The sequence below is a fragment of the Fukomys damarensis genome, unplaced genomic scaffold (assembly GCF_012274545.1).
Source record: "Fukomys damarensis isolate Sample0158 unplaced genomic scaffold, DMR_v1.0_HiC HiC_scaffold_29, whole genome shotgun sequence".
NCBI classification, from domain to species: Eukaryota; Metazoa; Chordata; class Mammalia; order Rodentia; family Bathyergidae; genus Fukomys; species Fukomys damarensis.
The window spans coordinates 20,095,823-20,108,528 of NW_022900941.1; positions in this window are offsets into that span (position 1 = coordinate 20,095,823).

Sequence of the window (12,706 nt, forward strand, 5' to 3'; positions counted from 1 at the left end):
CAGTTTGAAATCATGGAAGGGTGAGTGTAACATATTGTAGAACCTTGTTCCCTTGATTCGGATTCCAGCCTCACCTCCTACAAGCAGTATGATCTCAGAGAAACTACCAGAATTCTTTTCATCGCTTGTGAAATGAGGATGGAAATTCAAGCACTTGCCTTATATGGTGCGGTGTTAATTATTTACAATATTATGTTGCCTATCATTATTATTAGCTTGGTTCTGACTTTATAGTAACCTAGTCTTGGATGAAGCAGCTACACATGAAGCCTCTTAGCTCATCTGTGAAATGAAGCAATCCTTGGCTGTTAGATAATATGGTAATGAAAGTTAATTTGATACTCAGGAGTTGGAATCATTCTCTAGAGTAGACGTATCAAGGAAGACAGTGGATTGAGTCTTGTTACCTAGAGAAGTCAGAGGATATGGATATAGCTTGCTTCTTTCTTTTCTTTTCTGCACCCAGAGTGGTCACCTTATCTGGATTTTGTCAGCTATCCCTGAGCTATCTCTGTCAGCTATCCCTGGATGCTTACTCTTCAAGTCACCTGGAAGCCCGTTGGGCTGAGGGCCTGGACTCCTAGGTGGTCTAGCTCAACACAGACACTCTGGTAAACTCCTCCTCACTTGCTGTCTGCCTGCTTCCATTCATGCTCAAAGTTAAGGAAAATGCTTCTAACTTCTAGGATAAGTTCTGCAAATGATGGACCACAGATTAATATAGTTCCTAACTGAGGACTTGCAAAAAACACTTACAAAAAGTAGGCATAATTTCCCTTCCATTTGCTATGAGTATATCTTCTTTAAGGCTTCCTAAAAAATTTGTCGAAGATGAAGACTTGTCAAAGGTTTAGTTGGGCATTCCGAGCCACTCTTTATTATGCTACCGTAGGACCTGGTCTTATGTTCACATGGTCATACAAACTACAACTTCTATGCCTGCTTTGGTTTGCCCTTATTTTCACAGCCTCTTGTGTCATAAGGCAATGGAATATTTAGTGTATTTTAGATCATTATAGTAGTTATTCTAGTTGAGAAAATGTGACAGCTCAATTCAGAGACCTATCTTTTTGGTTCATAGCCATATTTTACTATTATGTTACTGTCCTGAATTTTGTAATATTCTCAAACTTGTCAGTTTTAAAATATCTGTAACATGTTGTGACATTTCTTCATTTAAAATGTTTTCTGTTGTGCTGGGCATTGAAACAAAGGCATTTGCAATGAGCTATGTCTCCAGTCCCTCATTATCACCATCATCACCATCATCATCATCATCATCATCATCATCAATTTTTTATAATTGTTTTCATACAGGGTCTCAAGATCTCATTAAATCACTAAGTTGCCCAGGCTGGGCTCCAACATGCTCTCCTCCTAACTCGGCCTCCCTGAATCCTAGGGTTCCAGGCAATTTTGCATGAAAATTTTTCTGAGGGTTTTCAAAATTATGTTTCAGACTGTAAGTAACAACAATTCATCCCTGGTTATGTTTGGAAAAATTACAATAATTTGAAATTTCAATCCTTCCTTTCTGAGCTGCTCATATTCCCACCCTCCCCAAAAGTATCCACAACTTTGAACACTATCAGCGTGCTATACCTGTCACTTCTCTCCCCCACAGCATGTCATGTACCTTCAGAGTTCAGATCCTTGCGTGTCTCTAAACTCTTTTGAACCTGCACCATGTTGCCTGTTGAGAACAAAAATTACAGTTTCAAAGTAATTGACTATTTTTGTGATAACAGATATTGCCCATACAAGGTCTTTAGTTCTCACCAGTCACCAAGAAAGGGAGGCATCTGTACGTTTCTCCTGTCAGTGGAGAAGACTGTGTGGTTATTCTTCCCTCTGTCACAGAACACATAAGGCAGCATGCAGCTTTTGAGTCATCTCCTGAGGATGGTGACACCCTCACAGCAGTCCTGAGTTATCTCTGAACCCCAGCGTTCTAATGGTGCTGACCTTTTAAGTAGCTAATGCCTCTGCTATTAATTAACTGTTTTATAGACATATCTGTTACTTTCTCTTTCCAACACTCTACCTAGAGTACATTAACCTCAAGAACTGGGATAAGCTTTTTTCCTTCTGTGGAGAATACTGCCTGCAGTCCAGTTAGCATTTATTAAATGAGGTATTAAAAATTGCTCCACTAGAAAACTAAAATCAATTGGAGGAAGACCTCACTTCCAGTCCATAGGAGTTGTAAAATTCTAAGACTAGGGGCCTATGTCTTAACATTTTAATACCAAAATAGAAGAAAGATGTTAAATAATGCATATTAGAAACATTGAATTGACAATGTCAGAAAAATATAATCTAAAAACATTATTCACAGAGAAAAGCAATTCACATGTGTCTTGATTCTGACAGTTCATTATAGGTGATTAGAATGAGGAGAAATTCATAGTTTTAGAAGATAGCTGAAATGATGTAGGGATATTAAAATAAATTTCTATTCTTCAACCTGAAAGTGCATATTTTTCAAAAGCAACATAAAGACAATGATGAAGAGAATTAATAAATATATTGCATATCAGAAAGATTATTATGCAAATTTAGCTTTCTTGTTTTATTCTTCTTTGGATTCCTAATTGTCCATATGTTGTTTCATGGACTAGTGGTATGAGATTTATGAGCTTCAAGTTCTTTTTCCCTTCACCATTTGTGCATAAACTGGATGAAATATTTTGTATCCATAAACAAGTTATAAGTGTCTCTTCCCACACAGTATTCTTGGAAAATTATTTTTCTATTTGGCCATTGGTCAGTCATTTGGTTAGAGAATCTCAGTTTTATAAGAAGGATTAGATATTTAAGTAGTTAAAAACATTCCATCAAATTAGCAATGACGGTTAAGTATGTCGAGTACCATATTAAATACATATTTAACTTCCTTTTCAAAGAAAATCCATGAAGTTCATTTTGTCTTTATTTATTATTCAGGAAACATAGGCTGAGGTAGTTAAATAGTAATAGTAATTGTTAATGGTTATCAAATAGATCCTACATGCAGGTACTGCTGAGACAGTTTTATGGGTATGGACTTGCTTTATCCTCACGCAGTGCTGAGAGCATACTTAGGAGGAGGTACTGTTGTCCATATTTTACAGATGAGATCAGAGATGCGTAAGAACATACCCAAGTCACACAGCTGTATATGGCAAATGTAGATTGAAAACCAGGCCACTTAGCTGCAAAAACCACCACCGCTCAAAATAAAGCATCTATTCAGAGTCTTTGAACTTAAGTCTTTTTTTTCTTTCAAAGCCTAGGTTCTTAGTTACACTGCTTCGATCCCCTTTCCAATTACTCTGCAAAAGGTTATTAAGTGTCGGTTGGAACTCCTGAATTGCTGGGGGTGGGTGTTACCGGCTGTTGCTGGAGAATGTTCATTCTATTTTTGGTCCCCTCTGGTAGAAAAATGCCTCTTTATATCTGAAGTCTAGAAGAGCTAAAATCTGCATTCCTGTTATGCGTATGCAGGGAAGGGGTGGCCAGACAATGTCTGTACACGGGAAGCAGGGTGTGAAGGGGAAAGCTAGGACTAGGAGGGCGCGAGGCCACACCAGCCTGAGGCTGCTACAGACAAGCCCTGGACGGATACCCAGTGTTGAGACAAATTATCAGATTCAGTTCAGAATTGATGCCCCCCAAAGGTGGCAAAGCAGGTGTCCAAGGCTTGGGCCTCAGGGTGGTGCCGTTCGGAGTTGGTGGGTCTTTCAAGAGGTAGGGCCTAGGGCAAAGCCTTAGGTGACTGACAGTGTGACTTGGAAGAGGACCGCGGAACTCTGGGTCCTTCGCTTGTGCTTTCTTTTCCTTCTTGGTCATCAAGTGAGCCATTCTGCTGTACCACGTGCTCGTGCCATACGGACTGCCTTACCACACGCACAAAGCAATGGGGCAACTGATCATGAAATGGAGTGTTGAAATTGTGAGCCAAAATAAACTTTTCCTCTTTATAAGTTGATTATCTCTGGTATTTTGCTATGGTAATGGGAAACTGACATACCATTTTATGCTGCACCTGGATGGCAGATACTCCTCTTTTGGGGCAGGAATTTCCACATATTTCTACTGCATTAAACATTAATAGTTTTTCCTCATTATTCCAATGAAAAGATGTTTTTGTTTCCTTGAGTCTATTTTTAACTAAAATTTTCAGTTTTCTGTATTCATCAGTAATGTGTATTCAGGTTACTGATAAACTCCCAAGAAAGATCTTACCAAGTGGTGCCTAAAAAGGAGACTTGAAATTGTCAGTCATAGCCAAGGTGCAGTGTTCTTGCCTGATCATCCATTTTCTGCTGTTCTTCCATTATTGATCCTTTCCTCCATCAGATACTGCCCTAAGTGCTTCACCAGTCAAGTGGCCACTAGGTGAGAAATAGTGAAAATCATAAAACCTAGACTGCTATAGCCAGGGGAGATATTTAAGGGTACTACCCAGGAATTAAATGATATTTATGTTTCTGCTTAATGGAGAATCAATATTTAGCTATGACTTAGTTGGAAAATGCCCCTTTTCAGGCCAAAGTGGGGAAGAGGGTGCCATGGATTTTAAAAGCCTCCCCACTGCCATGATTTTATGAAGAACAAAGAGCCACCTAGGCAAATTGCACTGTAAATATATGAGGCTAAGATGGAACAAGGCACTGACTCAGAAAAGCAGGGAGGACCTTTCCCAATCCATTAGTAACCCACAGCCAGCCAAATGGCCTTCTGCAGCCAATGGTACAGGAGGAGCTTCTCCTTAGAAATACCTGGTACTCTATCACTTAAAATCTTAACTTTTAGTGGCTGTATCTGGAGAGAGGGAAAATTCTCTGCCATTACTATAAAGATCACGATACAAAGAAGAAAATTGCCTGGGAGGGGCTCAGAGGGAGACAAGTCCCCTAAAGGAAATTAACAGGCTACGTGCAGTGTGAAGAGCAAGGAATTCTGGACTAAATCAAAACAAAACCATTCCCATCACTCTTCCCAAATGACCATGGGTTTCTTCCATATATCAGTAAAGACAGAATGAAATTTAAAGCAATTTATATCTTTTATTCCTTGTAGTTTACTATCTAGTTATTGTCACAATATTTTTATTAAACTGGAAATAATTCATTTTGGACGAATTCATCTTTTTGCTCATGAAGTACATTATTAAATTAATAATGTATTTCCATATGTCATATTGGAGAGATATTGATCTGAGCCATCCAAACTGATATTTAAGAGTCACATTTACAGCTCTAGGCCTGAGGTGAGCGGTCCAGACAAGCAGTGCCTTTCAGAATGTGCAGAACAGCTATTATCACCACCTACAAGTGTTCCATAGTGCACCATGTCACACAGGTGCCTGTCCATGCAAAGCTCAGCTTCGGGTGATAGGTTTCAGCTCACTTGCCCAGTCGTCTGATACTTCTGAGAAAGATGCCTGTTCCACTGTAAGTTTCAGCCTACTGAGTCTCAGGAATTTCAGAAGATAGATTTTCAATAATCAGAACGAGAGTGCTTACTATTTAGTATGTGCTCTCATTTAACAGAATGACTTTGGTTTACTCCTACGTGAGTTCTCCTCATAACTCTTTAATATAGGTTTAATTATCCCAATCTTACATTTTAAGAAATTGCAGTTCAAAACCTTACAATGTCTTTTATTAAAATCACACAGCTAAGAGATGGTGAGCCAATATCTATTTTCATTTTTTATTGAGTTTATTGGTACATTTTAGGTATACAGTACAGTTCCATTCATCATTGGGGTCTTGTACCTTTACATGACAGGTCTTGGTTCTCATTTTTTCCCCTTGTCCCTGCCCTCCCTTCACCCCTCCTCCCTTCCCTGTTTACAAACACTTTATTTCCATTTTTTCATTTTCTCACATTTTTTCTTTTTCCTTGTTCCCTTTCCCATACCCCATCCACTTTCCCTGCACCTTTAGCCCTTTTCTTCCTATTTCACACTGTCTGTTATCTCAGTAGGATCTTATGCACTACTGTAGTTTTTCCTATGAAGTAGTCATTCCATGCTCAGTGCAAGGTTTCAATCTGACTCCCATTTCCTCTCCGGGCCTCTTCCCTTTGGGCTCTACTTCAGCATGGTGACGGCATTACGCCCTACCTTCAGTGGCTGTTCTTTGCACACTGCTCCATCTGTATTTGCAGAATACAGTTCTGTATTACAGAACTGGAAATTTTAGGGTCAGGGCTATCCTCAATTTTGCCTGGCCTAGGAACAAGGTGAATATATATGATCCACATCCCACTTGTCTATTTATGGGCCAAATTAACGAATTATTTAATGAAAGATTTTCAATCCCCCTACCTTGACAAATGTACCTCTGTAAAGAACAGGGAGGCCATATTTGAGTTTAGAATTATCAAATCCCTCATCTACAATGATGTAGTGCTAGAAAAGAGAAGACCTAGCCCCAGATAAACCTCCATTCTTGATCTCCAGTCTTTTTCTCTCCAGGTTTAGGAATGTACACACTTGTTGTGCTGTTCACTCCAGAAAAGGCAAAAATCTAGAGAAAAAGTCAGCAGGGGCCTTGGAAAGTGGGGATCATTTGAACAAGGAATTCAGGGATCTCACAACACGACCTTGGAGAGGAAAGTGCTACAACCATAGACGTGCTCTTCATCTCAGGTATTATGGCTTAGATCTAACTAAAAAGTCTTATGTGTTTCAAAATTGATTGGATAGTAAGAGTATTATTCTGATCAGCGGATCCATTCATTGAGGAGTTCAATAAGTGAATGTTAGGAGTTGTGGGGGGCTGGCCAGAAGAGGTGGGTCACTGGGGAGCGTGAGTTGGAAAGGTGAATTTGTGTCCCTGGCTCCTCTTTTCCCTCTACTTCCTTCTTGCTATGATATAAACAGCTTTCCTCCCCCAGGCTCCTTTACTGTGCCTATTCTACCTTACAGGTAGCAAACTATAGACTGAATCCTCACAAAAACCACAAGTGAAAATAAATCTCTCCTTTAACTTTTGGGTATTAGATATTGAGTTGTAGTCATAAGATATGACTAATTCATCCTGGTAAAGGGCTTCCTGAAATTAGTCCAGGGTGGGGCCTTCCTTACTGGATCTAAAGGCAATTTTGTTAAGGTTTCTTCAAATCTTGGCTTCTGTCACTGAGGACTCCTGAGATGACAGGGAACCTCTGAGCCAAATGCCAGACAACTTGCTTTGCAATAAGTCTTGCTGAGATTTTAGAGCCAATTCTCTTCGCCCATTTAGAATTTGTTTCCATCTGAGCATTTCATGCTTTCCTGCAAATCCAAGACATCCATTCGCAGAGGATACAGCATGAAGCATTCATTCTCTAGAATATAGCATTTTTCTTCTTACCTTATATTTTAAAAGAGTTTGCACTTAAACCAAAGGGTTATGCTTGCTAATAACAGAATTTCTAGCAATGGTGAAAATGCATGTAGGGGACAGGAGCTTTTATTATTTTATTTTATTATTATTTTATTATTATGTCTAGTCAGAATACTTAGCTCAATTACAGCTTTAAGGACTTTTTTTGTCCAAATAAGGTCACATTCAGATTCTAGCAGCTATATATTTTAGAGAACTTCCACTAAACCCACAACAATTCCAAATACTGGTAAATTTTTTCATGCATCCACCAATTGAAGGGCAATCTACTATCAGTGGAAGGAGAGAATTATAAGCACTAGAATGCCCATTGTGATCTGCCTGTCTCAAGGTCTGAACGTTAGCCTCGAATTGCAGACCTTGGGAAATTTCATAATTATTCTTATAGGAGACAAAGTTTTATTCGCAACAAAGAAACGAAGAAAACAACCATAGTAGAGAGCATACAGAGGTTTTGAAAAGTTTTAGCAAAGCTGAAGCAGAGTAAAGAAAGAAAAATCATCTTCCTTACTTTACAAGACCGTTTTATCACAAGCATTCCTAGAGGTTAAATGAGCTTGAGTTCCAAATCTTAAATTCCATTTATTTTTCCCCTTAGGCAGGGAAGAGAAATAGCCATTAATAATTGACTCCCTATTGTGTCCTAAATTTTTAAATTACATTGCTTCATTTATCTCCACACTAGCACTACAGTGGAGGTATTAATATTCATACCCACTCTACAAATTTGGACAGTGAGGACATAAGATACTAGGCAACTTGCCAGGATCCCACGGCTAGGATTTCCAAGAGCAAGACACACAATGTGTGCCCTTTCTAGAACTTCACTGCCTTAGAAGTAGTCTCTCAGCAGCCCTACCTCTCCACGATGACCGTCTTGACATGACGGATTTTCCTCCTTTTCCTCCTGAAACAACCACAAGTGGCTTTTACCAGCAGCAAAGAGAAACTGCTGAGGAAACCGATTTTCTTTTCGCTACACTATACTGCCATCTAGTGGGAAAATAATTGATGGCTGAAGATACCATTTTGAGTTTCCTGGTTTAGTTTGGAAATTATGTTTAAATTTTGTATTTTAAATTACGACCCTACCAAAATCCACACCAACTCCCCCACTGAAAATACACATTGAATTCTTCCTGTACACTTATGTTACATAGGTATCCCACCCAATCATCTTCTGGGGCAGCGTGAGGAATATGATTTCAAATATAGATGAAATCTTTTTTTTTCATATCATTATGTCAAATTTATTTCAGTATCTGAATTTGACTTTTAAAACCTGATATAGGTCTTTATATTTGTCCATCTTTTTTTTTCTTTTAAACTGAATTTGTTGGTACATTCTAGGTAGACAGTACAGTTGCATTCATTACTGGGATCTTGTACCTTTACATAACGGATCGTGGTTCTCATTTTTTCCCCTTGTCCCCACCCTCCCTTCACCCACAACTCCCCTCCCCACCTTCAAACACTTTAATTCCAAAGGGAAACAAGGGAAAAGGAAAAAAATGAGAAAATCTCTAGATGAAATCTTAAGCAAAAACACATGGTTCCTGCTTCCCCCCATATGCCCTTTCTGTATTCTAATCTGTCAAGGCTTTTAGGGAGCACTTTAGTAAAACATGACCGGTATATTTGCTTTGAAGTGTTTTTCATACCTGACAAGGCAATCTGTTCCATTCATAACTGACAAGGCAACTTTTGTCCCATCAAATATAACATCTACACTAAGCCTGACCAGAGCTGGCGTTGGGGTTGATGGTGTCTGGGATACATGTGTTAGAGGGAACAGCTAAAGTGAGCCCGTCCATTCCTTCACGCAGTGCTGAGTGCATCCACATACACATAGAGCAAGAAGAAGTAAGTCCATCGTTCCAATTTAAGACATGTATTCTGAGTCCAGTCTCATATTGCTGCTGTGACAAATCACCACAAACTTAGTGACGTAAAACAACACACTTCTATGATTGTTCTGTCCTGTAGGTCAGGAGTTTAAAGTGAGTCTCATCAGGCTAAAACCAAGGTATCAGCATGCTGTTTCCTTCTCTAGGCTCGAGGGGGCAGAACCAATGCTCTTGCTTTTTAGGACCCATGAAGACTGGCTTCCTTCATTAGCTTCAGGCTCCTTGCAGATCCAACACTAGCAATGCCAGTCTATCACTGATATTTTGCAAGTTCACTCTTTTGTCTCTTTCCATAGTGAAGGAAAAGTGGACACTGGGCCCACTCCAGTAATCCAGGATAATATCCAATGTCTTTATTTCCCAGAAAGCTGATTGATAATCTTAGTTGTGTTGGCTACTTTACTTGCCAAATTAATAACATATTACAGGGTACAGGCATGAGGGCATGGACAATGTTGATGAAGGCAGTCACGCATTACTTAACTTTCTAAACATCCAGGGGAAGAGAAAGGTGAGCTGGAATATCTTATGCTGAGTCATGGTGGCTTGAGAGCCATTTTTCCTCTGTAAACCTTTGGTTTTCCTTCACTCTACCTGCCATCACACACTGCAGAGAGTCTTGTAACCATGAGACCACATGCCCAGGGCTGCCTTCATGTTTTAGAAGACACACTTAATACCAGATAGGAGCCTACATTCAGATGGTCTTAAATTCGAATATCAGATTCTTCCCTAGATGTGATAATGTGAGTATATTACTTAACATTTCTAAATTCGATTTCATCTTTAAAAGTAACTATTGCAAAGTTTTATGATTAGTAGCATCTAAACTTTGGAAAGCATAGTCTACTTAACATATTATATAACTTTCGCAATCATAGTGTATCAATTTCTTGAACATAGAAACTAAGGAATAAAATGCTATTTTATATGTTAAAAATATAAAAGACACCGAAATCCAAAGTTTTACCTTTACCCCTTATGATCTGTTTGATTCCCCTACCAGAACCAGAAAAAGAACACTTTTTTCTACATTTATTAGACCTCATTGGAACCAATAGGGGAGGTTTAGATGTGATCCTGGGTTTTTCTGGCGTTTTGTTTTGTTTTTGTGGTACCAGGGATTGAACTCAGGACCTTGCACTTGTGAAGCAGGCAGTGAAACCACTGAGCTAAATCCCTGGCCCAGGTCTTTTCTGGTTTTTTGCCAGTCTTTATACAATAATTGAGAAGCATCATTATATTTTGCATGTAGCCTGATTTCTACTCTTCAATGTGGTAAAACTCAAGCGTGAAGGACTAGAGGAAGACAAGGACATGCCATAAATCATAAGTCTCTGTTTTGCACAGGTTTGCTGTTCAGTACATACCAGGACTGTTATAGGCAGATTGACGTTCTAAGTTTACATGTCTGAGATTGTCTTGGCAAGGAGGTGTCTGTCCTTGTAATGGGTACCGTTACTCCATGGGTAATGAAGTCATTGCAAAGTATAGATAGTTTTACTTTGGGAAGAGCATTCGGTGAAACTGCTGTGAACTTACCAACCCTCCCACCAAAGTCATGGTGCTTAGTGTATGAGACATCTTCAACCTTCAGCTTAATTTAAATTCCATACCAGCATACTAACTCAATGTGTTGACCCAGACCAATTGGGAACTCTGTTTCAACAAAGAATCCAGCACAGTTTGTTTCTTTCTGTGTCACTGAAAACTGTTTTAGAAATGATATTGTCTTGAGTTTAGCTTCTAGAGAGAGGCAGTTAGTTTATCTCAGTACTTGGTATAACAAACTAGTTGAAAATACTTAGTTCCTAATAAATGGCAATGCTCTACTAAGAAATATGTACACATTAATTATTTAAAACAAAAAAATACTGGCAGACTATAGGGAAGAGTACTCATGAGACACTCATAAGACATTCACCAGGATCTGCAGGTATTCAGAATAGAGAAATGAACAAAAATCCTAGACATAGGAAGGCAATTTGAAGGAGAAGCCCAACCAATGAATTCCAGTATCCAGAGTATTTAGAGGAAGAAGCAAGGCTCACCCCAATCTTATCCCTGCTCTGTTTACAGCTCTTGATCCAGTAATCACACCATCTTGGGAAAGAATCTAACCCACACAGGGAAGAAGCAAAGTGTAGTACACTAATAGCTGGACTTCTGCATTTGGTTCCAGGCCTAGCAGTCAGGGTTCACTGCCCACATGTCCTAAGTGTCTTTCCATGGAACCCAGGAAGTCAGATATTCACAGGAGAGAGCGTGCTCAGATTAGAGCACTAAGGAAAATGTGGGTCATAGAGTCGTTCAGAAGGCAGTAACAGATACTCAACCCTAGTGACACAAAGAAGTAAACGTCATGTCCTGGTAGGGACCAGAAACCAGGCACTGAGGAATCCATGGGACAGTGGGCTGTAGTGGCATGCAGTGATGATTGCTGTGATCTATGTGCGCAGAAAAGACGCTGGAGCAGTGTCACAGTGACACTCTACCATTGCCCCCAAACACTGCCAAGCTCTGTGTGTGGTTTCCCACAGGCTGCCCAACTTCCAAATGATGCAGAGAGGTCAGGGCCTATGCAAGATCCATTCTATCACCTACCAAAAGCTTCTGAGCAATGTCCCTCCCATTGACTCCCAAACACTATGAATTCCAGGCCGAAGGGGCCTCCTACACTGAGCCCTAAATGACACTGAATCTGTGGTCTGATAGACACAGTCTGAGAGGCACAGGCAGAGTTTGGCATGAGGAGAAAGCCAGACAGAAGTAGTAGTCAGAAAATATAGCTCACTTGGAGAGGCATAGGAAGAGAAGGTTATTGTAGAGAGAAGGAGACAGAGATCAAGAACCCCTTCCGGGTGTCAGGGGAAAACGTGGTGCTTGGCAAGTCCTCTTGTCATAAGGCTGAACAGGTCTGATCCTAAGACAGAGGAAAAATCATCCATTTAGTCTTGCCCACAAGACTTCTATTGACACCGAACAGAGTTATGCCTGCAGAGTGAATGAAAAGCAGGGCTGATTATCTGCCTGGAATCCTAAGCCCCCTCACTCACTGATAGGCTAGACACAAATACACTGTTGGAGGGGAAACAGCTCAAAACTGCTCTACCAACCACGACAATGGGACTGGAGCTCATCTCGCTACAAGTGCAATGAAAGCAAGACTTTCCGTTTTTTTAAGGAAGCGAGAAAAGCACTCAGGTTGAATTCAGAATAAAGTATAAATAAGACTGAGAGAACTCTTTGTGTCTTTGTATGTATGTAGTTTTTTCCCCGTTTTTCTTTACACCCTCTCTCCTGATGTATTGTGTTTATATATGCAAAACAGAGAATAAAAATTAATAAGTGTTTTACATTATACACTATCTTCATGGTCATGTCAAGCTAACCTTTACCCAAAATTATGTATGGAGA